The 23,594-nt window shown below is 44.3% G+C and overlaps 2 long non-coding RNA genes across 2 annotated transcripts in view; one reads left to right on the plus strand and one right to left on the minus strand.

Annotated features, from left to right (window-relative positions):
* The window catches only part of LOC139764403 (uncharacterized), a 206,258-nt gene extending 204,406 nt beyond the window's left edge, over positions 1 to 1,852 (plus strand). Inside the window, exon 3 of the long non-coding RNA XR_011716368.1 lies at positions 1,156 to 1,852. This is a non-coding gene — a long non-coding RNA (uncharacterized lncRNA). The remainder of the gene's footprint in view (positions 1 to 1,155) is intronic.
* LOC139764402 (uncharacterized) overlaps positions 1 to 23,594 on the minus strand; it is a 132,938-nt gene that overhangs the window by 42,941 nt on the left and 66,403 nt on the right. The window contains exon 2 of the long non-coding RNA XR_011716367.1: positions 9,538 to 9,722. This is a non-coding gene — a long non-coding RNA (uncharacterized lncRNA). The remainder of the gene's footprint in view (positions 1 to 9,537; positions 9,723 to 23,594) is intronic.

Raw genomic sequence — 23,594 nt, forward strand, 5'->3', positions numbered from 1 at the left:
CTACTTCAGGCTATTGATAATACACGTGTACCAAGCCTTGTGTTTACTACTTCAGGCTATTGATAATACACGTGTACCAAGCCTTGTGTTTACTACTTCAGGCTATTGATAATACACGTGTACCAAGCCTTGTGTTTACTACTTCAGGCTATTGATAATACACGTGTAACCAAACCATTTCAACACACCCTCTTCTGCTCTCTCAACCACACTCTTTTTATGACCACACATCTCTCTCTCCCTTTCATTTCTTACTCGATCAAACCACCTCACACCACATATTGTCCTCAAACATCTCATTTCCAACACATCCACCCACCTCCGTACGATCCTATCTGTAGCCCACGCCTCGCAACCATATAACATTGTTGGAACCACTATTCCTTCAAACATATATGTTATCGCCCTCCCAGATAACGACTTCTCATTCCACACATTCTTCATCGCTGCCAGAACCTTGGCCCGCCACCGGCTCTGTGACTCACTTCTGCTTCCGTGGTTCCGGTCACTGCCATGTCCACTCACAGGCATCTAGAACACTCTTGCAAACACTGTCACCACCTTCTGCAGTTTCTCACATGAACCTGTCAACAGCGATGTATCATCAGTAAACATCAGCTGACTCACTTCCCAGGCCCTTTCATCCCCAATAGACTGCATACTTGCCCCTCTCTCCAAAGCTCTTGCATTTACCTTCCTAACCATCCTATCCATAAACAAATGAAACAACCATGGTGATATTTTTTCTGTTCCACATCCTTGCCACTGTCTCCTCTTCCTGCCATCATTCTAGCAGGTCAAGCGTCTGTATGTCTGCCCGGCTATTTATCACATATGGAGGAACTTCAGGATCATGTACCTTGTGTGGATCTTACTATATTCTGTTTATGTCTTTTCTGACGATTTCAGTGTGTTTGTTTGTTTGTTTGTTTGTTTGTTTGTGTGTGTGTGTGTGTGTGTGTGTGTGTGTGTGTGTGTGTGTTGTGCGTGTGTATAGTCCATCATGTCTAGGTTTGGTACAAATATATATATCACACAATCTCCACTATATACATGTTTTACTCTCAATATGGAAACCAAGCAGCTGTCATGGCTGTAGTGATCATATATCCCGCACATCCTGGTTTTTCTAACGTTTGTTTTCTTTTATTTCAGGATGGTGTTGCGTGGCACGTGCGTGTGTGTGTGTGTGTGTGTGTTGGCACTCGACACGTGGCAGTGATTGGCTGACACTGACCACCTCCCACACTCACCTCTACCAGTGAAGTCTACCTCGTTAAGGGCTTTGGTTGTTGTGGCTTACAACAGTGATAGCTAGTTAATCTGTGTCGTAATAAGTGGCCAAGTGACGTATAGCAGTAATGTGTGTAGTGTTGATGTAACCAAGTACAACTGAGAAATATTGGAGTCCAACATTTTTTTCCCGAACGAAGCAAACAACTTTAAGTGGATTCCAGAGAATTTTCGTGAAGACTTTAAAGAAACCAAACTAACTGGGGTTGTGACTGGGGTTGTTGGATCCCATGGTTGTAGAAGTCGAAATATTGACTCAAAGTTACAGAATCGTCCATACACAGAGTGCACTGACGTTGATCTAGGATCGCATCTAAAAAGATAAGATCTTGTCCATCTAAGATATATAAGGAAAACGTGAGTCAGTATAAGTTGACGGTGAAGATTGTGAGTGAGTGAGGCGACGTTGGTGTGTGTGTGTGTGTGTGTGTCAGGTGTGGGTCAGCGGCGCCGGGCGAAGTCACCATGCAGACCAACGTGTCTGGCGCGGAGAATCATCGTCGTCACAACATCAGCGATTCTGAGGACGACGACGAGGAGACGACCCTCGCTAACACCGTCAAGGTAAGTGAGGGGCCACTAATGAGGGCCCTATAGTGAGGGGCCACTAATGAGGGCCCTATAGTGAGGGGCCACTAATGAGGGCCCTATAGTGAGGGGCCACTAATGAGGGCCCTATAGTGAGGGGCCACTAATGAGGGCCCTATAGTGAGGGGCCACTAATGAGGGCCCTATAGTGAGGGGCCCCTAATGAGGGCCCTATAGTGAGGGGCCCCTAATGAGGACCCTATAGTGAGGGCCCAGTGGGGATGGTCCCGTGTGGAGGCCGCCTGATGAGGGTCCAGCAGGCAAGATACCTTGTGATGGACCCCCTAGTTAAGGGGCCCTGGTGATGGCCCTGCTGAGGGCCCAGACAAGACAAGAGCTGCCTCCGGGCGAGGGACGCCCCACAGAACATCTACATCACTGTGTGGGTCCCACTGTACCGAGGGACCCACACAGTGATGTAGGTGTCATGTGGGGCGTCATCACTGTACTGACACTGTACTGTCATGACACGGTTTGTACTGTTAACGGCCGTTGGTTCTGTTATGGGAAAACTGACTGTTCTGTTAGCGCCAGGAACATACGACAATGTTAACGTGGGAAACAGTTAACCCAGTCAAGAGTAAAAACAGTTGTCTCTGTTGATGGGGTAAACATTTGGTCATCACAAACAAGCAGGTGACTGCCGACACAAATAACAGTTAGGTCTGTTAACGGGGAAAAGAGATGACCGTTTAGGCGAAAAATAGTTGGCTCTGCGAATGGAAGGCAAATGGTTCTGTTAACAGATGAAACGGCTGGCTCTGTCAAGGGATCAGAATAAGTCCCATTAACATGAGAAACAGTTGCTTCTGCCAAAAGAGAAAACATTCATTTCTGGTAAGAGGGAAGACTGTTGGGTACGCTAACAGGAAACAAATGGTTCTGTTAACGGGAGAAACAGTTGGTTTTGATACCAGAAGACTGTTGACTTTGGTAAAGGAAAACAAAAGTAGAAAACAGGAAAACAGTTTGGTCTGTCAGTATAGAAAACAGTTGATTTCTGGTGACAGAAGATTCTGTTAACAGGAGAAACAGGTGGTGCCAGTAGGTGACCGCTAGCGGCTGGGTATGTTGACGGGGAACAGCGTCCGTTAACAGGAGGAACAGTTACGTCTGATAACGGAAGACTGTTGTGTTTGTTAACGGATCAAACAGAAGAGAGTTTCTTTTAGAGGGAGAAGGTGGGGGTGGGGGGGGGAGTCCAGGCTGGGGGGGGGGGTATGGAGCCGGGGCGCCTGGCTGGGGGAGGATGAAGCAGTGTCTGGGGGAGGGGAAGGAGTCCAGGCTGGGGTGGAGAATATATGGAGGGAGGAGATACAGTGATGGAGGAATTGAGAAGGAGAAGGGAAGGGGAGGGAGGAAGATCACCACCATTACCACCACCACCACCATCATCTCCACCACCATCACCACCACCATCACCACCATCACCACCATTACCACCACTACCACCACTACCACCACTACCACCACTACCACCACTACCACCATTACCACCAGCAGCACGGGTGGGTGAGGGGGTTTACTACGTCGACAAGATAATATAGAGGCAGAGCAGCGATCAATCCAGCGGTGGGTGGTAGAGGTGACTGAGTCCGGGCGGGGCGGGGCGGGGCGGGGCGTGGCAGGGCGGGGCGGGGCTGGCCTGCCAGGGTGGGACGGGGCGTGGCAGGATGGGACGGGGCGTGGGAGGCGGAGTGAAGCAAAGTGTTGGAGGTGGAAGCTGGTGCTCGGGTACCTCACTCCCGTCGACCTGATCACGCTCCCACGCCCGGCAGGGGGCACCACATGGTCTGCCACGCCCGGCAGGGGACACCACTGGTCTGCCACGCCCGGCAGGGGACACCACTGGTCTGCCACGCCCGGCAGGGGACACCACTGGTCTGCCACGCCCGGCAGGGGGCACCACTGGTCTGCCACGCCCGGCAGGGGGCACCACTGGTCTGCCACGCCCGGCAGGGGCACCACTGGTCTGCCACGCCCGGCAGGGGGCACCACTGATCTGCCACGCCCGGCAGGGGCACCACTGGTCTGCCACGCCCGGCAGGGGCACCACTGGTCTGCCACGCCCGGCAGGGGGCACCACTGGCCTGCCACGCCCGGCAGGGGGCACCACTGGTCTGCCACGCCCGGCAGGGGGCACCACTGGCCTGCCACGCCCGGCAGGGGACACCACTGGTCTGCCACGCCCGGCAGGGGGCGACACTGGTCATCAGGATAATATGATCATGTGTGCATGAAACATGCATGTCCTTCACTGTTGAGTGTACGAATGCATGATGGACTGAGGTCCGTGCTCCCGCACGTGCCCTAGCCACGTGCTCCCGTACGTGCCCTAGCCACGTGCCCTAGGTACGTGCTCTCCAGGTCAGGCGGGTATATAGATGCCCAACCCACTGCTGCGTACCGCGTCTCCTCGGTCAAACAAGCCCTAAGTACGCCATTAGTACGGCTGACGCTTTCCCTACGCCTTCCTTATAGTGTCATCAGGGATGGCGCTTCCAGGAGCGAGGACTCACGTTCACAGACCCTCTCCTCTGCTGGAACTCTTCCCACAACTGTGCCCTTGTTAACCATCCGGGAAGCAGTTTTGCCTTAACGACTCTTTACACCTACAGGAAGCGAGCCATACGTCACGATGTATGTAGGTTCCTTCATAACAAGACAACATTGTGTTGAACACGATGATGATCCATGTACGTTGTCTGCCGCCCAAGACTGGACCACTCAGGACCTGTTCACCAGGAGGGAGGGCGCGCACTACTTGATGCTCGAGACGTAACTATGGTCGCTGAACCAGTTCTTCGTCCCGGCTTTCTCCTCCCCAGTCATATGAGAATTAAGTTTTCTTAATCCATTACTATAATCATTCAAACCTTCCATTTTCCACGTTCAACTCATTCATTTTTTTATATTATTACTTGTCACTTTCTCACCGTACGTTCTCGCGTGAACGTGATGATATATGGGTTATCCTGGTAACGAGCGGAGCAAGGTATGTGTGCACACATGTGTACACCTACACTCATGATGGAACTTACAACAGAACCACATATTCATGTTCTTACATCATCCTTGCTCATATTGCCATCATTACATCATCCTTGCTCATATTGCCATCATTACATCATCCTTGCTCATATTGCCATCATTACATCATCCTTGCTCATATTGCCATCATTACATCATCCTTGCTCATATTGCCATCATTACATCATCCTTGCTCATATTGCCATCATTACATCATCCTTGCTCATATTGCCATCATCAACTGATGAAGAATCCAGGATGATGCCACTGTACAGCATCTCCTCCCCGCGGGGCTCGAGGTGTGAGGGGGTGGTGGTGCATCCCCCTCACACCCCCGGCTGACCTATAATCCCTCACAGCGGCCAGATGCCACGTCGTGCCTGATGTCACGTCGTGCCAGATGCCACGTCATGCCAGATGCCACGTCGTGCCAGATGTCACGTCGTGCCAGATGTCACGTCATGCCAGATGCCACGTCATGCCTGATGTCACGTCGTGCCAGATGTCACGTCGTGCCAGATGCCACATCATGCCAGATGCCACGTCATGCCTGATGTCACGTCGTGCCAGATGCCACGTCATGCCAGATGCCACGTCGTGCCAGATGTCACGTCATGCCAGATGCCGCGTCATGCCAGATGCCACGTCGTGCCAGATGCCACGTCGTGCCAGCAGCTGTCTTTACCCCCGTCTCTACAGTGCCTCCCACAACTGCTCTGTTATTCATCTAAATGCCTACTTCCTCGTTAGTAACATCTTAACACAACACTGTCTGCTACACGTTCATATCAGTACAGTAGAGTGAGTTCCTTAGGGCATTACGTATTTGCAGTCCAGAGTTTATTGATGATGAGTTTGAGAATATATATTCTATTGGATCTAAGTTAAAGTATCCTAGATCTTTAATCAATAAATCCCATAAGCTGGCAGAGAAAGCATTCTATAGAGTTGAACCCAAACCTTCCCTTGACACCAAGAACCTTTTAGTTCTCCCTTTTGATAACAATTTTAAGTTAACTTCCCATGTTGCTTAAATCCTTTAATGTAAATGTTCCCTTCAACAACAACAATATAAACTATAGAGAATATCTTAATCAGGAACTCACCAGAAAATTCTCCTGGGTGCATCTATAAAGTGCCATGTACAAATTGGGATAGTTTATGTTGGTCAGACTGGTAAGGATCTTCCTGTTAGACTTAAGCAACATACATACATATGGCATAAGAACAGAACAAGAATCAAATGCCTTGTTTAATCACGTTAAAAACTATGATCATTGTATTGACTGGAGTAATGTCATCTCAGTTATTGACTCTAACTCCAGTACCACGAGAAATATCACCAAATCTTCTATCATTGAATATACAAAGAATCATAATCTTAATATTAGTGATGGTCTACACAAATTGGATAGGTTTATTGTTGATAACATTTGTAAACAGTTCACCTTCTTGTCCGCATAAGTTTATGATACGCTTGTTGCCACACTCGAACGCACCCGACCTCCATTTGGGTGGTCACTTGTTTACCAAATGGCGTCCTAGCTACGTCTCTTTGTTGTGTATCAACTGACTGCTATATTTCTCTCTTGTATCTCCCCTGATGATTTGAGTATTACACGAAAGTGCACTTGGGAACTTATCATGTTTCATTTCCCCGTGGTTAAGAAAGGAATGTACTTGATCATGCCCTCAATTGTGATCCTTTCCAATATATATATATATATATATATGATGATACAGCGCTGGTGGCTGATTCGTGTGAGAAACTGCAGAAGCTGGTGACTGAGTTTGGTAAAGTGTGTGAAAGAAGAAAGTTAAGAGTAAATGTGAATAAGAGCAACGTTATTAGGTACAGTAGGGTTGAGGGTCAAGTCAATTGGGAGGTGAGTTTGAATGGAGAAAAGCTGGAGGAAGTGAAGTGTTTTAGATATCTGGGAGTGGATCTGGCAGCGGATGGAAACATGGAAGCGGAAGTGGATCATAGGGTGGGGGAGGGGGCGAAAATTCTGGGAGCCTTGAAGAATGTGTGGAAGTCGAGAACATTATCTCGGAAAGCAAAAATGGGTATGTTTGAAGGAATAGTGGTTCCAACAATGTTGTATGGTTGCGAGGCGTGGACTATGGATAGAGTTGTGCGCAGGAGGATGGATGTGCTGGAAATGAGGTGTTTGAGGACAATGTGTGGTGTGAGGTGGTTTGATCGAGTAAGTAACGTAAGGGTAAGAGAGATGTGTGGAAATAAAAAGAGCGTGGTTGAGAGAGCAGAAGAGGGTGTTTTGAAATGGTTTGGTCACATGGAGAGAATGAGTGAGGAAAGATTGACCAAGAGGATATATGTGTCGGAGGTGGAGGGAACGAGGAGAAGAGGGAGACCAAATTGGAGGTGGAAAGATGGAGTGAAAAAGATTTTGTGTGATCGGGGCCTGAACATGCAGGAGGGTGAAAGGAGGGCAAGGAATAGAGTGAATTGGAACGATGTGGTATACCGGGGTTGACGTGCTGTCAGTGGATTGAATCAAGCCATGTGAAGCGTCTGGGGTAAACCATGGAAAGCTGTGTAGGTATGTATATTTGCGTGTGTGGACGTATGTATATACATGTGTATGGGGGTGGGTTGGGCTATTTCTTTCGTCTGTTTCCTTGCGCTACCTCGCAAACGCGGGAGACAGCGACAAAAAAAAAAAAAAAAAGAAAAAAAAATATATATATATATATATATATATAACGTCGATTAACGTCGATTGGTAAATTATATGGGAGGGTATTGATTGAGAGGGTGAAGGCATGTACAGAGCATTAGATTGGGGAAGAGCAGTGTGGTTTCAGAAGTGGTAGAGGATGTGTGGATCAGGTGTTTGCTTTGAAGAATGTATGTGAGAAATACTTAGAAAAGCAAATGGATTTGTATGTAGCATTTATGGATCTGGAGAAGGCATATGATAGAGTTGATGGAAATGCTCTGTGGAAGGTATTAAGAATATATGGTGTGGGAGGCAAGTTGTTAGAAGCAGTGAAAAGTTTTTATCGAGGATGTAAGGCATGTGTACGTGTAGGAAGAGAGGAAAGTGATTGGTTCTCAGTGAATGTAGGTTTGCGGCAGGGGTGTGTGATGTCTCCATGGTTGTTTAATTTGTTTATGGATGGGGTTGTTAGGGAGGTGAATGCAAGAGTTTTGGAAAGAGGGGCAAGTATGAAGTCTTTTGTGGATGAGAGAGCTTGGGAAGTGAGTCAGTTGTTGTTCGCTTATGATACAGCGCTGGTGGCTGATTCATGTGAGAAACTGCAGAAGCTGGTGACTGAGTTTGGTAAAGTGTGTGAAAGAAGAAAGTTAAGAGTAAATGTGAATAAGAGCAAGGTTATTAGGTACAGTAGGGTTAAGGGTCGTCAATTGGGAGGTAAGTTTGAATGGAGAAAAACTGGAGGAAGTAAAGTGTTTTAGATATCTGGGAGTGGATCTGGCAGCGGATGGAACCATGGAAGCGGAAGTGGATCATAGGGTGGGGGAGGGGGCGAAAATTCAGGGAGCCTTGAAGAATGTGTGGAAGTCGAGAACATTATCTCGGAAAGCAAAAATGGTTATGTTTGAAGGAATAGTGGTTCCAACAATGTTGTATGGTTGCGAGGCGTGGGCTATGGATAGAGTTGTGCGCAGGAGGATGGATGTGCTGGAAATGAGATGTTTGAGGACAATGTGTGGTGTGAGGTGGTTTGATCGAGTAAGTAATGTAAGGGTACGAGAGATGTGTGGAAATAAAAAGAGCGTGGTTGAGAGAGCAGAAGAGGGTGTTTTGAAATGGTCTGGGCACATGGAGAGAATGAGTGAGGAAAGATTGACCAAGAGGATATAGGTGTCGGAGGTGGAGGGAACGAGGAGAAGTGGGAGACCAAATTGGAGATGGAAAGATGGAGTGAAAAAGATTTTGTGTGATCGGGGCCTGAACATGGAGGAGGGTGAAAGGCGGGCAAGGAATAGAGTGAATTGGATCGATGTGGTATACCGGGGTTGACGTGCTGTCATTGGATTGAATCAGGGCATGTGAAGCGTCTGGGGTAAACCATGGAAAGTTGTGTGGGGCCTGGATGTGGAAAGGGAGCTGTGGTTTCGGGCATTATTGCATGACAGCTAGAGACTGAGTGTGAACGAAAGTTGCCTTTGTTGTCTTTTCCTAGCGCTACCTCGCACACATGAGGGGGGAGGGGGATGGTATTCCATGTGTGGCGAGGTGGGGATGGGAATGAATAAAGGCAGAAAGTGTGAATTGTGTGCATGGGTATATATGTATGTATCTGTGTGTGTGTATATATATATATATATGTGTGTACATTGAGATGTATAGGTATGTATATTTGCGTGTGTGGACGTGTATGTATATACATGTGTATGGGGGTGAGTTGGGCCATTTCATTCGTCTGTTTCCTTGCGCTACCTCGCAAACGCGGGAGACAGCGGCAAAGCAAAATAAATAAATAAATAAATATAACGTCGATATATGTATAAGAGCCAGAGCTAAGCAGGGAGATAACCGTCTCTCTTGGCGTCCTTCTAGAATGTTTCAATATAAAATGGGCTGCAGGAATCATATCCCAGACCTAAAAGTTGCCTTTGACATGCAAATAACTTACCCGACATAATTTAGTCTCATATGGAACCCTGCCGTCGACCTCCTGATGCCAGAGCTGCTGGGAAAACTCTTCATACAGCTGATGCGAAGGGCCTCTTCCAGATGCCGCTGCCAGGCGTTCTCTTGTCGATTGTGGGTTTGCGTAACATGAATATGGTAGTAGTGGTAACGAGGAAGGATGACAATCTGGAAAATGAAAGAATTTCCATCATGAAAACAAACACATTGTGAAGGTACGACACCCTGATATGCTTCTCTCTATCTGTCAGTCTGTCATCTGTGTGTGTGTGTATGAGAGAGAGAGAGAGAGATCGTATTGTGTTCTGTAACACAGGGACAAACCTTTGAACTACACATTAGTATTTAGGAAGGTTTACTGTATTTACGCTGTGTGTGTATGTTTGTGTGTGTGTGTTTTACACTCATTTTTCCACTTGGTAATGTTCATGTTTGCTGCCTTTAATGCACATGTTCATACTTATGTGGTTCATGATAGTAATGTGTTTGTATAACCTAAAGCTTATGTAAACCGGAGATAATGAACAACAAAAACAATATGATACTGACCCAGTCTACTGCTGATGACCCAGTCTACTGCTGATGACCCAGTCTACTGCTGGTGACCCAGTCTACTGCTGGTGACCCAGTCTACTGCTGGTGACCAATTGGCTGGTTTTTGGATTCATAAGAAATCAGTGAAGTTTCAGAAGAAAGAAAATGGTGTCATTAAGTGTGTGTACCGCCCAGTGTTATCTTGCTTCGCTCTAGTATTAACAATTTGTGTCAAATTGTTGTCTTTACTTTTGTGAGTTTGTGGAGAAATTACTTTGGAAAATTACCCGAGAAATGTCTGAGGGTTGAGCACTAATGTGAAAAACATTTTACACGAGAACTCTGGGAAGATGAAGGATTTGATTGATAACAGCGTTTCATTCCCTCCACCATCTTATCTTATCTTATCCTATTCTATATACCCGTTTTCTACTCCCCCTCCTCCTCCTCCTCCTCCCACCGTCTCTGACACATTCATTCTTTTAATCTTTGTCAACTTATCCTTCCTCATGTGCAGACCATCACATCACAACCTGCTCAGCTCTCTCAACATACTAGCCTTCCTGCTGCACCTCTCTCTCTCTCTCTCTCTCTCTCATTCCTCACACGTGTGTGTCAGCCATACCCACTACCTCACACACATCCACCCGCTTCTGTTGTGTGTGCAGCGCCCACACCCCTGCTGCGTCCAGCACCACCACAACCACTTCACCACCAGACATACTCATCTCTGACGTCACACACACTGTACGGTCTCTCACTGCACACATTCCATAATGCACCTTCACCCACCCTGTGGCTCACTTCAGCTGCCATGACTACTTCCCAAACATACTCACTCCGTTGCTAAACCTCCGACGTTACTTTTACTCATGTTTGCTGTCAGCACTTCCTCCTCTCACACACTCTCCACAACTCGGCCATCAACTTCGGAAGTTTCTCAGTCGAATCTGCCATCAAACTTCTTTTATTCAAAAGACAACAGACTCATCTCTCAGGCCCATTCCACCCTCCAGCATGCTGGAAGTCCGCCCCTTTCTCTAAGATCCTCACATTTCACTTCCTCACCTGGGACCACATCTATAAACATATCAAACAGCCATGGTGGCATCACACTCGCTTGACAGAGACCCACCTTCACCTGGAACCACTCACCCCCCACAACCCCCTCCTCCTCTTACTGTCACATACGTCTTACTCACTTGATATCAAGTCCACAGTTTCTTTCTGATAGTTTCATTGCCACACATTTAGTTGTAGCGTCTTCCACAAGACATCTCACTCACCGGTATGGTACGTTTTCTCCAGATGATGTATTAATGCTACATACACATCTCTCTTTCCTTCAGTGTTTCTCACATAAATGTTTCAAGGTAAACATCTGCTCCACACCTCCCCCACCGCTCGTAAAGCCGCATTCTTCCTCACATTCTCCTCTGTGTTTACTGTCACTCTTTTATTCAACAACCTTCCATACAACCACCAAGTTAACTCAACAAACTCATACATACAACTGAATGAATACAGCAGACCATTGAGCCATGTAACAGTGCAAAAGAACACTGACTGAAGCATTAGTGTGGTAGGAGTACGAAGACATGCACTCAGGTTTGGTGAAGATGATCAGTAGGGTAATCGTGGAGGTAAGAAGGTGCTAACAATGTCAGTCGTGCATTGGAAGCGAAATATTTATCGTGTTTGCTTAACTGTATCTATCTTTATTACGGCTTCCATCTACTCTGATTGGTAGATTATTCCACAAGTTAACAATCTGGTGGAAGATAAAGAGCTTCGCCTCATTCAAGATCAAACGTTTACTCATGAGTTGATATCCATAAATTCAAGTAAATCAGACGAATCTCTCCATCAGTAGATCGTTAGATCGTGATTATATAAACCTTTGGTAATTTTCAACACTTATGAATCATCTCTTAATCTTCACTTTTCTAAGCTCAGCTAAATAGATTTGAATCGCTTATTCTGCTCTTAAAGGATTTGCTTCTTCGTCTGGGATCATCTCGGTAGCTCGCCTCTGTACTCTCTCCATTGTATCTATGTCTTATCTCAAGTAGGATGACCAAAACTGAACACAATATTCAAGATGGGGACGCAGAGTGAGCTGAGAATATTGAGGATAATTTTCTGTGACAAATTCAAAAGTCCTTCTATGGCTCGGAGAATTGTTTGCCCTTTATATCGCATCTGTGCACTGCTTGCTTGCTTGCTTGTTTTAGGTCACCAGAGACTATTACCCCTAAGTTCTTTTCCTAATTGATCTTTTGTAGTTCAACAAAATTTATATTACAGCTTGGCTTATCATTCTTACTACCGACATGTCAAACTTTGCGCTCACAAATATCATCATTAATGTGCCATCTTTTAGCCAGTCCATCAGTTTGTCTATGTCAGTTTGGAGTTCCAGACGATCGATCAGTTTCTGTTGATAGATTTGTTTCGCAACTTCGTATCATCTGTGGGTTTCGAGATCTTCCAGTGAAGGCCACTATCAATATTGTTCATATATAGGAGAGAGAGAGATCCCATGTGTAAATCGTGGCATCGTGTGTCACTCTGTGTACATAATTCTCTTATTGTGATCAGGAAGGAAGATGTTACTGAAAGACTTAATACTGTAAGATGAGTAAGTCGGCAGGGGCTGGTGGTGAGTAAGTCAGCAGGGGTTGGTGATGAGTATGTCGGCAGGGGTTGGTGATGAGTATGTCAGCAGGGGCTGGTGATGAGTAAGTCGGCAGGGGCTGGTAAGGTAGTGAGTCTGTGAACATCATTTCTTAAAATTCTTTGTCAAATATTTCCTGAGCCACCACTTGATGTGCCTTGTATACATACAATATAGAAAATGTTGGAAATTGTAACATTACAAACACAATCCCTCTTGTTATAGTAATTGTAGACCCGAGTCACTTTAGTTATCATAAAATCCATCGAACTTGTTAGGAAAATAATGAGTGAACAGATGTATGATTATGTGGATGAATTATGATTTATATGTGTAGACAATATTGGGGGAACAAGTATATGATTATATGGATGAATTATGATTTATATGTGTAGACAATATTGGGTGAACAAGTATATGATTATATGGGTGAATTATGATTTATATGTGTAGACAATAAATGTGAAGATGATGCTACTTTGTTATTGATTATTTACTTTGTAATCTAAGTGGAATAATCAAGTTGGGTAAACGATAAACAAAAATTCGACTTGTTGATATTAGTAATGCAATTAATGTCCACCAGGCTTCAATATGTTAAATTTTTGAACACATATTCCAACATGATCGTTACCAACACTGGAGTCCCACAAGGGTGTGTCCTCTCACAGATTATGTACATAGCACCATCTTTGATCTGTAGATGGCACAGCTCCTGTAAGTCTGTCTCAACCATGATTTAGGTATAGAGAAGAGGAACATTTTGAGACGTGTTGCAAGAACAACTATTTACAGCTTAATGTGTGGAAAACAAAAGAAATGGTTATAGACTTCGTGGATGACCAAGAGAACACCTGCCTCTGTATATCATTAATGAGATTATCGAAAAGGTTGACGATTACAAGTGTCTTGGAACAGTCATACATGATAAATTTAGTTTTATGAACAATGTTAAGACAATCTACAACAAGGTCAAAACTAGATTAGTCTTTTTAGACGACTGTGTCAATGGAAGATTGATTGCAAAATATTGGATTTTTTTTACACATCAGTTGTCCCGTCCTGTTGGCTTGTGAACTATGCCAGTGAGTTTAAAAGTAAATCAATTAAGATAATTAACTAATGTAAGAAAATAAGATAAGGCAACATAACATTTCTGTTGGAGTTCTATGAACGGGGGAAGTTATGTAATGTACGTAATCATAGAAAACATATTTTGTACCTTCAACATCAGATGTTGTCGTCAGGTAATACACCAACATGTGTCGCACTACCACATACAACAGATCTTGTGTACCTTCAAATGTGAGATGGTTCAATGAATTATAAGTACAAGGCAGACATCAAACGTGGCGAACAAACTGGAACATGATGGCAGTGAGTCAAATTAGACAATGTTTTTAACATCTGTTTACTTCTATGTTTGTATTGTTTATTACAGATTTTCTCTTGCACAGTGTTTCTTTTATTACTTTCTGTACCATGGAATATGTACAGGACAAAATTCATTTCATGCAAGTAATAAATTATCTATTATCATTTATCATTATCACTATTGCTACTGATCCCTGTAGCACACCACTTGTTACGACTAACCATTCTGACTGAAGCTTGGCCCTTCATCACTCCTCAGCCACATTGCTCCTACAACGCCATCTATACCATGTGACTTAACCTTGTTAGGAACTTTTGATGTAGAACTTTACTGAATGCTTTATGAAAATGTGAATAGATGACATCAACTGCTTAACTTTCGTCATAAATACTAACAAGCAGACTTGTCAGACATGAGTGATGACGTCACAAACCAGGCTGAGTCGTTTATTAAGTGATGATCCTCTAAATGGTTTATAATTTTATCCCAGATGATATTTCCGTACCTCAGTCACGAACATCCACTTTTGTGCCCTGTGGCTTTATGTAATAGCACTAGACAATGATTCTACCTTTCTTCAGTCACGTGAACTTGGGTTACACATGAAGTGAAAACCTTAATTAACCAAACAGCAACACTGTCATCCCTTTCTTGAGAAGCTGAACCGTAACCTCATCCACTCTTCTTGCTTTGCCACATTTCACCTTATGCGAGGCTGTCACCACCATCTCACTCTTTATGACATCATTCACCATGACTCGCTTGTTCCACATATCTTCACGACCGAGACAGCCCACATCCATCACACTGTCATCCAAGACATTCAACAATCCTTCAGAATACTTACGCTATCTCATCTTCACTTGTCGTTTGCCTGGTACCACTTCCCTATCTGGCAACCCTCACTGATGTTCTCCGTTGTTCTCTTGTTCTTACGTTATTCTTATTTTCCCTAAACATTTTCTTATCGTTCCTGAAGTTTGCAAAAAAAACTCTCTTAACCCATTTCCCATTTGCCTTCTTTTTCAACTTCATTTGTTTCTTAACTCCTGCCGCTTTCTCTTGTACATCACTATTCCCTTGCACTCCTTCCCTAAACATCTATCTCATCTCACTGATTATCAACTTGACATCTTCGCCCAATGACTCATTATTTCTTCCCAGATGTGCACATCCCATCTTCCGCATGCCAGGTACCTCACCCCAGAAACCAGAAATGCTTCTTGTGAGACCATCCTGTTCCTCGTCCATCCTACAAGTTCTTCTCTTGGTATCCACGTTGCTGCTACACACGTGTTTTGCCAGTCACACTGCACTTCATCACCCTCCACCCACGCAAGTCCTCCACCCACACAAGTCCTCCCCCCACACAAGTCCTTCCCCCACCCAAGTCATTACCTTCTTCTTAAAGCTGCTATAACATTTCACGTTCGCCTCCACCAAGAAGTGATCAGGCATATCACCAGCTGCTTCTCTCAGCACGTTCACATCCAATGATCTCTCCTCTGCTCGTCTGTACATTTGTAAATTATTGAGTAATGACGCCACTCACAACAACCTTCTGTGGTTCCCACTCACTACAACCTTCTGTGGTTCCCACTCACTACAACCTTCTGTGGTTCCCACTCGCTGCAACCTTCTGTGGTTCCCACTCGCTAAAACCTTCTGTGGTTCCCACTCACTTCAACCTTCTGGAGATCCCACTCACTTCAGTCTTTTCCAGTTTGTAGGACAGCTTAAGTTGTGGCACTATATGAACTGCTTTCTTAAGATCAAGATATATTGTATCACATGGTTCATTCCAGTCGTCCATTACGTCCAATCTTCCAAGGATTTTGTCATAATGGTAAGACGAGGTCGTCTGTGTGTAAATCCGTGATGACAAAGTAAATAATCATAAACGTGTTCAGTTATTTCTTTCTTAATTAACTTTTCCAACATATCAACTCAATGCGAAGTCAGCGAGACCTGTCTATAATTCCTTGGTTCTATTGTGTCTTCTTCTTTATGAACTGCAATGATTATAACTCTTATCAGAGATAATTCCACTCTCGAGTGAATTACTGACTAAGGCAGTCATTGGTTCAGACAGGTCCTCTGCTGCCTCGCATAACATCTTTGGACGTATGCCACCTGCTGGACCAACAGCTATACACACATTAATCTTGCTGAGCCTTGATCTCTGACTGAACTTCTACTAACATGGAAGTCATTCATTACTGTTATGTTGTTCTGTTGGTTCATATCAGTTGTTGTCTGACCACCAGTAGCTGGCAAGCTTGAATTGATATATGTGGTGTGAGGTGGTATGATCGAGTAAGTAATGAAAGGGTAAGAGAGATGTGTGGTGATAAAAAGAGAGTGGTTGAGAGAGCAGAAGAGGGTGTATTGAAATGGCTTGGTCACATATAGAGAATGAGTGAGGAAGATTGACCAAGAGGATATTTGTGTCGAGGTGGAGGGAACGAGGAGAAGTGGGAGATCAAATTGGATGTGGAAAGATGGAGTGAAAAAGATTTTGAGTGATCGGGGCCTGAACATACAGGAGGATGAAAGACGTGCGCGGGATTGAGTGAATTAACCGACGTGGTATATAGGGGTCGACGTGCCGTCAATGGACTGAACCAGGGTATGTGAAGCATCCGGGATAAACAACAAAATGGTCTGTGGGGCCTGGATGTAGATAGTGTGGTATGGTTTCGGCGCATAACTAGAGGTTACGTGCAAGCGGATGCGGCCTTTTTTCGTTTGTTATTGGCGCTACTTCGCTAACGGAGGAAACAGTCATCTTCCTTTGTGAATACTGACACAGAATAATTGTTGAGAACTTCTACTGCTCCTCCAATCGTGGTTAGAGTTCAGCCTTTCCTAAAGTTACGTTATGTAGTGTTGTTGTGCTTGTGTGACAATCATCGTGTTATCAGAAGTTCTGGGTTTTACTGTTATGTCTTATATCAGTCTGGCTCATACGCACGTTTCTTTCTTCTAATTATCCGTTTATCTTTCTGGGTGTGTACATCTTCATGTGTCACAATTCTGTCACTAGATATCGTTTCCTGGCGCATCTTTTCGTATTGATGGCTCGTCTGGTCTTCATGTTAAGCCAAGATGGTTTGTGTTATGGTTACTAGTAAAGTATTACATCATGACGTACACCCTGTGTCAACGCTTCCTCCATTACATACACCAACTGTGGGAACTGTTTCCTCTGAGACGCCTCCTGTGTTACTGTGAGTTATGGTCACATCAGAATATATTCTTTTGAATCTAAGTTGAAGTACCCTAGACCTTCCATTGATAAATCCCTTAAGATAGCAAAGAAATCATCTTATAAGGTTGAGCCCAAACCTCCCATTGACACCAAGAATCTTTTAGTTCTTCCTTTTCATAATAATTTTACTTTACTTCCCATGTTGTTTAAATCCTTTCATGAAATGTTGCCTTCATCAACAATAACACCATAAAGAATATCTTAATCAGGAATTCACCAGAAAATTCTCCTGGGTGCATCTATAAAGTGCCATGTAGACATTGACAAGTTTATGTTGGGCAGACTGGTAAACATCTTTCTGTTAGACTTAAGCAACATAATTATAGTATAAGAACGGGACAAGAATCAAATGCCTTGTTTAATCACGTTAAAAACTATGATCATTGTATTGACTGGAGTAATGCCATCTCAGTTATCAACTCTACCTCTATTGCCACGAGAAACATCATTGAATCTTCTATCATCAAATAAACAAAGAATTATAATCTTAATATTAGTGATGGTCTATACAAACTAGACAACTTTATTGTTGATAAAATTTGTAAAATGATAAATTTATGATACGCTCATTGTCTGTCTTGAACAATGGCATGTTTACCATATGGCGTCCTAGCTACGTTTCTTCGTTGTATATCAAATGACTGTTATATTTCTCTCTTGTCTCTCCCCTGATGTGATTATTACACGAAAGTGCACTTGGGAACTTATCGTGTTTCATTTTCCCCGTGGACTCATAGGAATATATATATATATATATATATATATATATATATATATATATATATATATATATATATATATATATATATATATATATTTTGCTTTGTCGCTGTCTCCCACGTTAGCGAGGCAGCGCAAGGAAACAGACGAAAGAATGGCCCAACCCACCCACATACACATGTATATACATACACGTCCACATACGCAAATATACATACCTATACATCTCAACGTATACATATATATACTCACACAGACATATGCATATATACCCATGTACATAATTCATACTGTCTGCCTTTATTCATTCTCATCGCCACCCCGCTACACATGGAATAACACCCTCTCCCCTCATGTGTGCGGGGTAGCGCTAGGAAAAGACAACAAAGGCCACTTTCGTTCACACTCAGTCTCTAGCTGTCACGTAATAATGCACTGAAATCACAGCTCCTTTCCACATCTAGGCCCCACAGAACTTTCCATGGTTTACCCCAGACGCTTCACATGCCCTGGTTCAATCCATTGACAGCACATCGACCCCGGTACACCAAATCGTTCCAATTCACTCTATTCCTTGCACGCCTTTCACTCTCCTGCATGTTCAGGCCCCGATCACTTAAAATCTTTTTCACTCCATCTTTCCACCTCCAATTTGGTCTCCCACTTCTCCTCGTTCCCTCCACCTCTGACACATATATCCTCTTGGTCAATCTTTCCTCACTCATTCTCTCCATGTGCTCAAACCATTTCAAAACACCCTCTTCTGCTCTCTCAACCACGCTCTTTTTATTACCACACATCTCTCTTACCCTATCATCACTTACTCGATCAAACCACCTCACACCACAAATTGTCCTCAAACATCTCATTTCCAGCACATCCACCCACCTGCGCACAACTCTATCCATAGCCCACGCCTCGCAACCATACAACATTGTTGGAACCACTATTCCTTCAAACATACCCATTTTTGCTTTCCTAGATAATGTTCTCGACTTCCAAACATTCTTCAAGGCTCCCAGAATTTTCGCCCCCTCCCCCACCCTATATATATATATATATGTGTGTGTGTGTGTGTGTGTGTGTGTGTGTGTGTGTCTTTGTTCTCCTCAGATGTCCAGTGAGTCTGGTTGAGAGGGTCCAGAACTTAACCCAGTTTTATTCTGCAACTTATCTTTACTTCAAACGATTTCGCTTCCAACGACCTCTGCCAGGAGTCCCTTCCTGTGGTACAGCCACGGGAGTCAGTATATGTAGCAGGAGAGTCTGGCTGTTCTCGATCATGGTCTATGGTTTCGTCTCGAGCCAGGGAAAGGGAGAGTAAGTGCCACCCAGACTGGCCACCTCAGCCCTCACAACCTCTCTATTATGAGTTGTGAGAGTCTCTCTACCTCATTCTCCCCACGCTTCTCTCTCTCACTCACTCACTCACATTTCCAAGCATCTCACGTTCTCATTTTCCCCCGTTTCTCACTCTCCCAGCCTCTCACCCTTCCCAGGCTATCACTCTCCCAGCCTCTCACTCTCCTCTCTACCTGCTTTTCTGGCGCCAGTGTGATCACGTAGACTGATTGAGAGGGTCCACCCCCCCCGCCCCACCCCGGCCCACTCTCCCAGTCTCACTTCCCATCACTCTCTCACCCACACTCCCTCCACTTTCCTACCCACACTCCCCGCCAACTCTCCCCCACACTCCCCGCCAACTCTCTCTTCCCCCAGCCTCTGCTCCTCCCTCAGTTTCATCTCTCTAGCAAGTTTACATAACATTCGAGGCTGTGGCATCTGCCCAGGACCCCCCCCCCTCTCTCTCTCTCTCTCTCTCTCTCTCTCTCTCTCTCTCTCTCTCTTTCTCTCTCTCTCTCCCTCATTTTGAGTAATTTGAATTTCTATTTCGACACATTGGTGTGGGGTGAGATGTGTGATCCACCAACACCAGAGCAGAATGTGTCAATACATGAGAATCACGAACATAACTTTGTCTTGTGGGAGACGACGAGTAGGAGACACAGGAGACGTGAACACGTGAAGGTCAGCAGGAGAGGCAACACCAGGGGAGGAACACGTGAAGGTCAGCAGGAGAGGCAACACCAGGGGAGGAACACGTGAAGGTCAGCAGGAGAGGCAACACCAGGGGAGGAACACGTGAAGGTCAGCAGGAGAGGCAACACCAGGGGAGGAACACATGAAGGTCAGCAGGAGAGGCAACACCAGGGGAGGAACACGTGAAGGTCAGCAGGAGAGGCAACACCAGGGGAGGAACACGTGAAGGTCAGCAGGAGAGGCAACACCAGGGGAGGAACACGTGAAGGTCAGCAGGAGAGGCAACACCAGGGGAGGAACACGTGAAGGTCAGCAGGAGAGGCAACACCAGGGGAGGAACACGTGAAGGTCAGCAGGAGAGGAAGCTGTAGATCAGGAGGAACAGATAACAAAGGATGAAGGTGGAGTAACATGATCTCATGAGAGGAAACAGAGAACAAATAACCTGACACAAAGTAAAGACAGAATCATAAACTTGTGTTGTTGTATGATGATCAAAGATCAATAATGGTGAGAGTAGCGCGTGTGTACTGGGCTGGATGTATGAAGGTGACCACAGTGTGTGATGATCCAGTACAGGGCAATGTTCGGCACGAGAAAATGAAAGAAATTATAGATGATGAAACATATGATAAATAAGATAAGGATGAACATGAACAATATTGAATTGTCAGAAAATAACACAATAGTAACAACAAATAACACAATAACAACAACAAATAACCAACTTAAAGTCCTCCTCAAAGAGACAAATCTAACACCATCGCTGGTGAGACACGAACTGATCAAACCAGTCTGGTCAACAGAGACGAACATCTCATGCAATACCAAAGTAATACAGACCAATTAGCCTTACATGACATGTGATCCAAGTGGATGAAGGAGTGGGAGGAACACGTGATGAGACGGGAGGGAGCCACACACACACACACACACACACCTTGGATCATCACTACAAGGTAGACCACACTCTCCTGCAGGCAACACTATGGACATAGTAATGTTAGATAATTCTACAACATAGATTACGTCTATAGCAGAGAACACTGGAAACAAATGATGAAATACGAACTTGGGAGATGTAGGAAATGCCAGTCAGGGGCCTTCAACGTTACCACCAGCCACCAGTGTTACCACCAGCCACCGGTGTTACCACCAGCCATCAGTGTTACCACCAGCCATCAGTGTTACCACCAGCCACCAGTGTTACCACCAGCCACCAGTGTTACCACCAGCCATCAGTGTTACCACCAACCTTCAGTGTTACTACCAGCCACCAGCGTTACCACCAGCCTTCAGTGGTACCACCAGCCACCAGTGTTACCACCAGCCAGCAGTGTTACCACCAGCCTTCACTGTTACCACCAGCCTTCAGTGTTACCACCAGCCACCAGTGTTACCACCAGCCATCAGTTTTACCACCAGACGCAGGCTGGTCCTTGGTTCACTGTGACGCAGGTAACACTCTTGTAACACTAAATGACGTCACCAGGAAATAACAGTACAGTTCTGTTGTGGCCCAACGCTGGCCAACATGACTCAATCATGTGACAAAATGTAACAAAATCTGATTATAATCTGCAACCTGACCAAACACCATGTTACAGGGAGTCCATGTTACAGTGCAGTACATGTGTGACGCCATGTTACAATACAGTACATGTATAACTCCATGTTACAGTACAGTACATGTGTGACGCCATGTTACAATACAGTACATGTATAACTCTATGTTACAATACAGTACATGTGTAACTCCATGTTACAGTACAGTACATGTGTGACGCCATGTTACAATACAGTACATGTATAACTCCATGTTACAGTACAGTACATGTGTGACGCCATGTTACAGTGCAGTACATGTGTGACGCCATGTTACAGTGCAGTACATGTGTGACGCCATGTTACAGTGCAGTACATGTGTGACGCCATGTTACAATACAGTACATGTATAACTCCATGTTACAGTTCAGTACATGTGTGACGCCATGTTACAATACAGTACATGTGTGACGCCATGTTACAATACAGTACATGTGTAACTCCGTGTTACAGTACAGTACATGTGTGACACCATGTTACAATACAGTACATGTATAACTCCATGTTACAGTACACTACATGTATAACTTTATGTTACAGTACAGTACATGTGTGACTTCATGTTACAGTACATGTGTAACTCCATGTTACAGTACAGTACATGTGTGACTCCATGTTACAGTACATGTGTGACTCCATGTTACAGTACATGTGTAACTCCATGTTACAGTACAGTACATGTGTGACACCATGTTACAGTACATGTGTAACTCCATGTTACAGTACAGTACATGTGTGACACCATGTTACAGTACAGTACATGTGTAACTCCATGTTACAGTACAGTACATGTGTAACTCCATGTTACAGTACATGTGTAACTCCATGTTACAGTACAGTACATGTGTAACTCCATGTTACAGTACATGTGTAACTCCATGTTACAGTACATGTGTAACTCCATGTTACAGTACATGTGTAACTCCATGTTACAGTACAGTACATGTGTGACACCATGCTACAGTACATGTGTAACTCCATGTTACAGTACAGTACATGTGTGACACCATGTTACAGTACATGTGTAACTCCATGTTACAGTACAGTACATGTGTAACTCCATGTTACAGTACATGTGTAACTCCATGTTACAGTACAGTACATGTGTAACTCCATGTTACAGTACATGTGTGACTTCATGTTACAGTACAGTACATGTGTCACGTAACACAGAGGTTCAACAAGTGAAGGAAGCGTAATGGAACCAAGTTAACATCAAACAGAGACTTGAACTAAACGATTATATTGATAATATGGTATATGATATTGATATATAATATTGATGATATAGTATATAACATCAAGGATGATATAGTATATAATATTAATGATATAGTATATGATATCAAGGATAATAATGTACAGTATGATAACTACTTCCACAACAAGAAATGTTGTGTGGTCACCAGGCGGACACCACAAGGAAGTAAACATATTGAGGTAAAGTGAGGAACACAGAGATGTAACACATGAACCACTGGGTATGAGAGGCTTACACAACACATACTTTAACAAGAACACACACAAACATCGTAGTATTGACCTGGCAACATATTATGGCTCTCAAGAACAATGTCTTGCATAGAAACACATCACATCAAAGGAAAAGCAAATTACCGAATATGAACTAATACTTTGAAATGCACCAAAAATACAAGACAGAAACATATGAGACAATACAAACATTATTAGAAAGTGGAGTTCCCGTAATACAGGGGACATGTGGAACATACAAGGGACATGTGGAACATACAGGGACATGTGGAACATACAGGGACACGAGGAACATACAGGGGACATGTGGAACATACGGGAGAC

Source organism: Panulirus ornatus, chromosome 49 (genome assembly GCF_036320965.1).
Source record: "Panulirus ornatus isolate Po-2019 chromosome 49, ASM3632096v1, whole genome shotgun sequence".
NCBI classification, from domain to species: domain Eukaryota; kingdom Metazoa; phylum Arthropoda; class Malacostraca; order Decapoda; family Palinuridae; genus Panulirus; species Panulirus ornatus.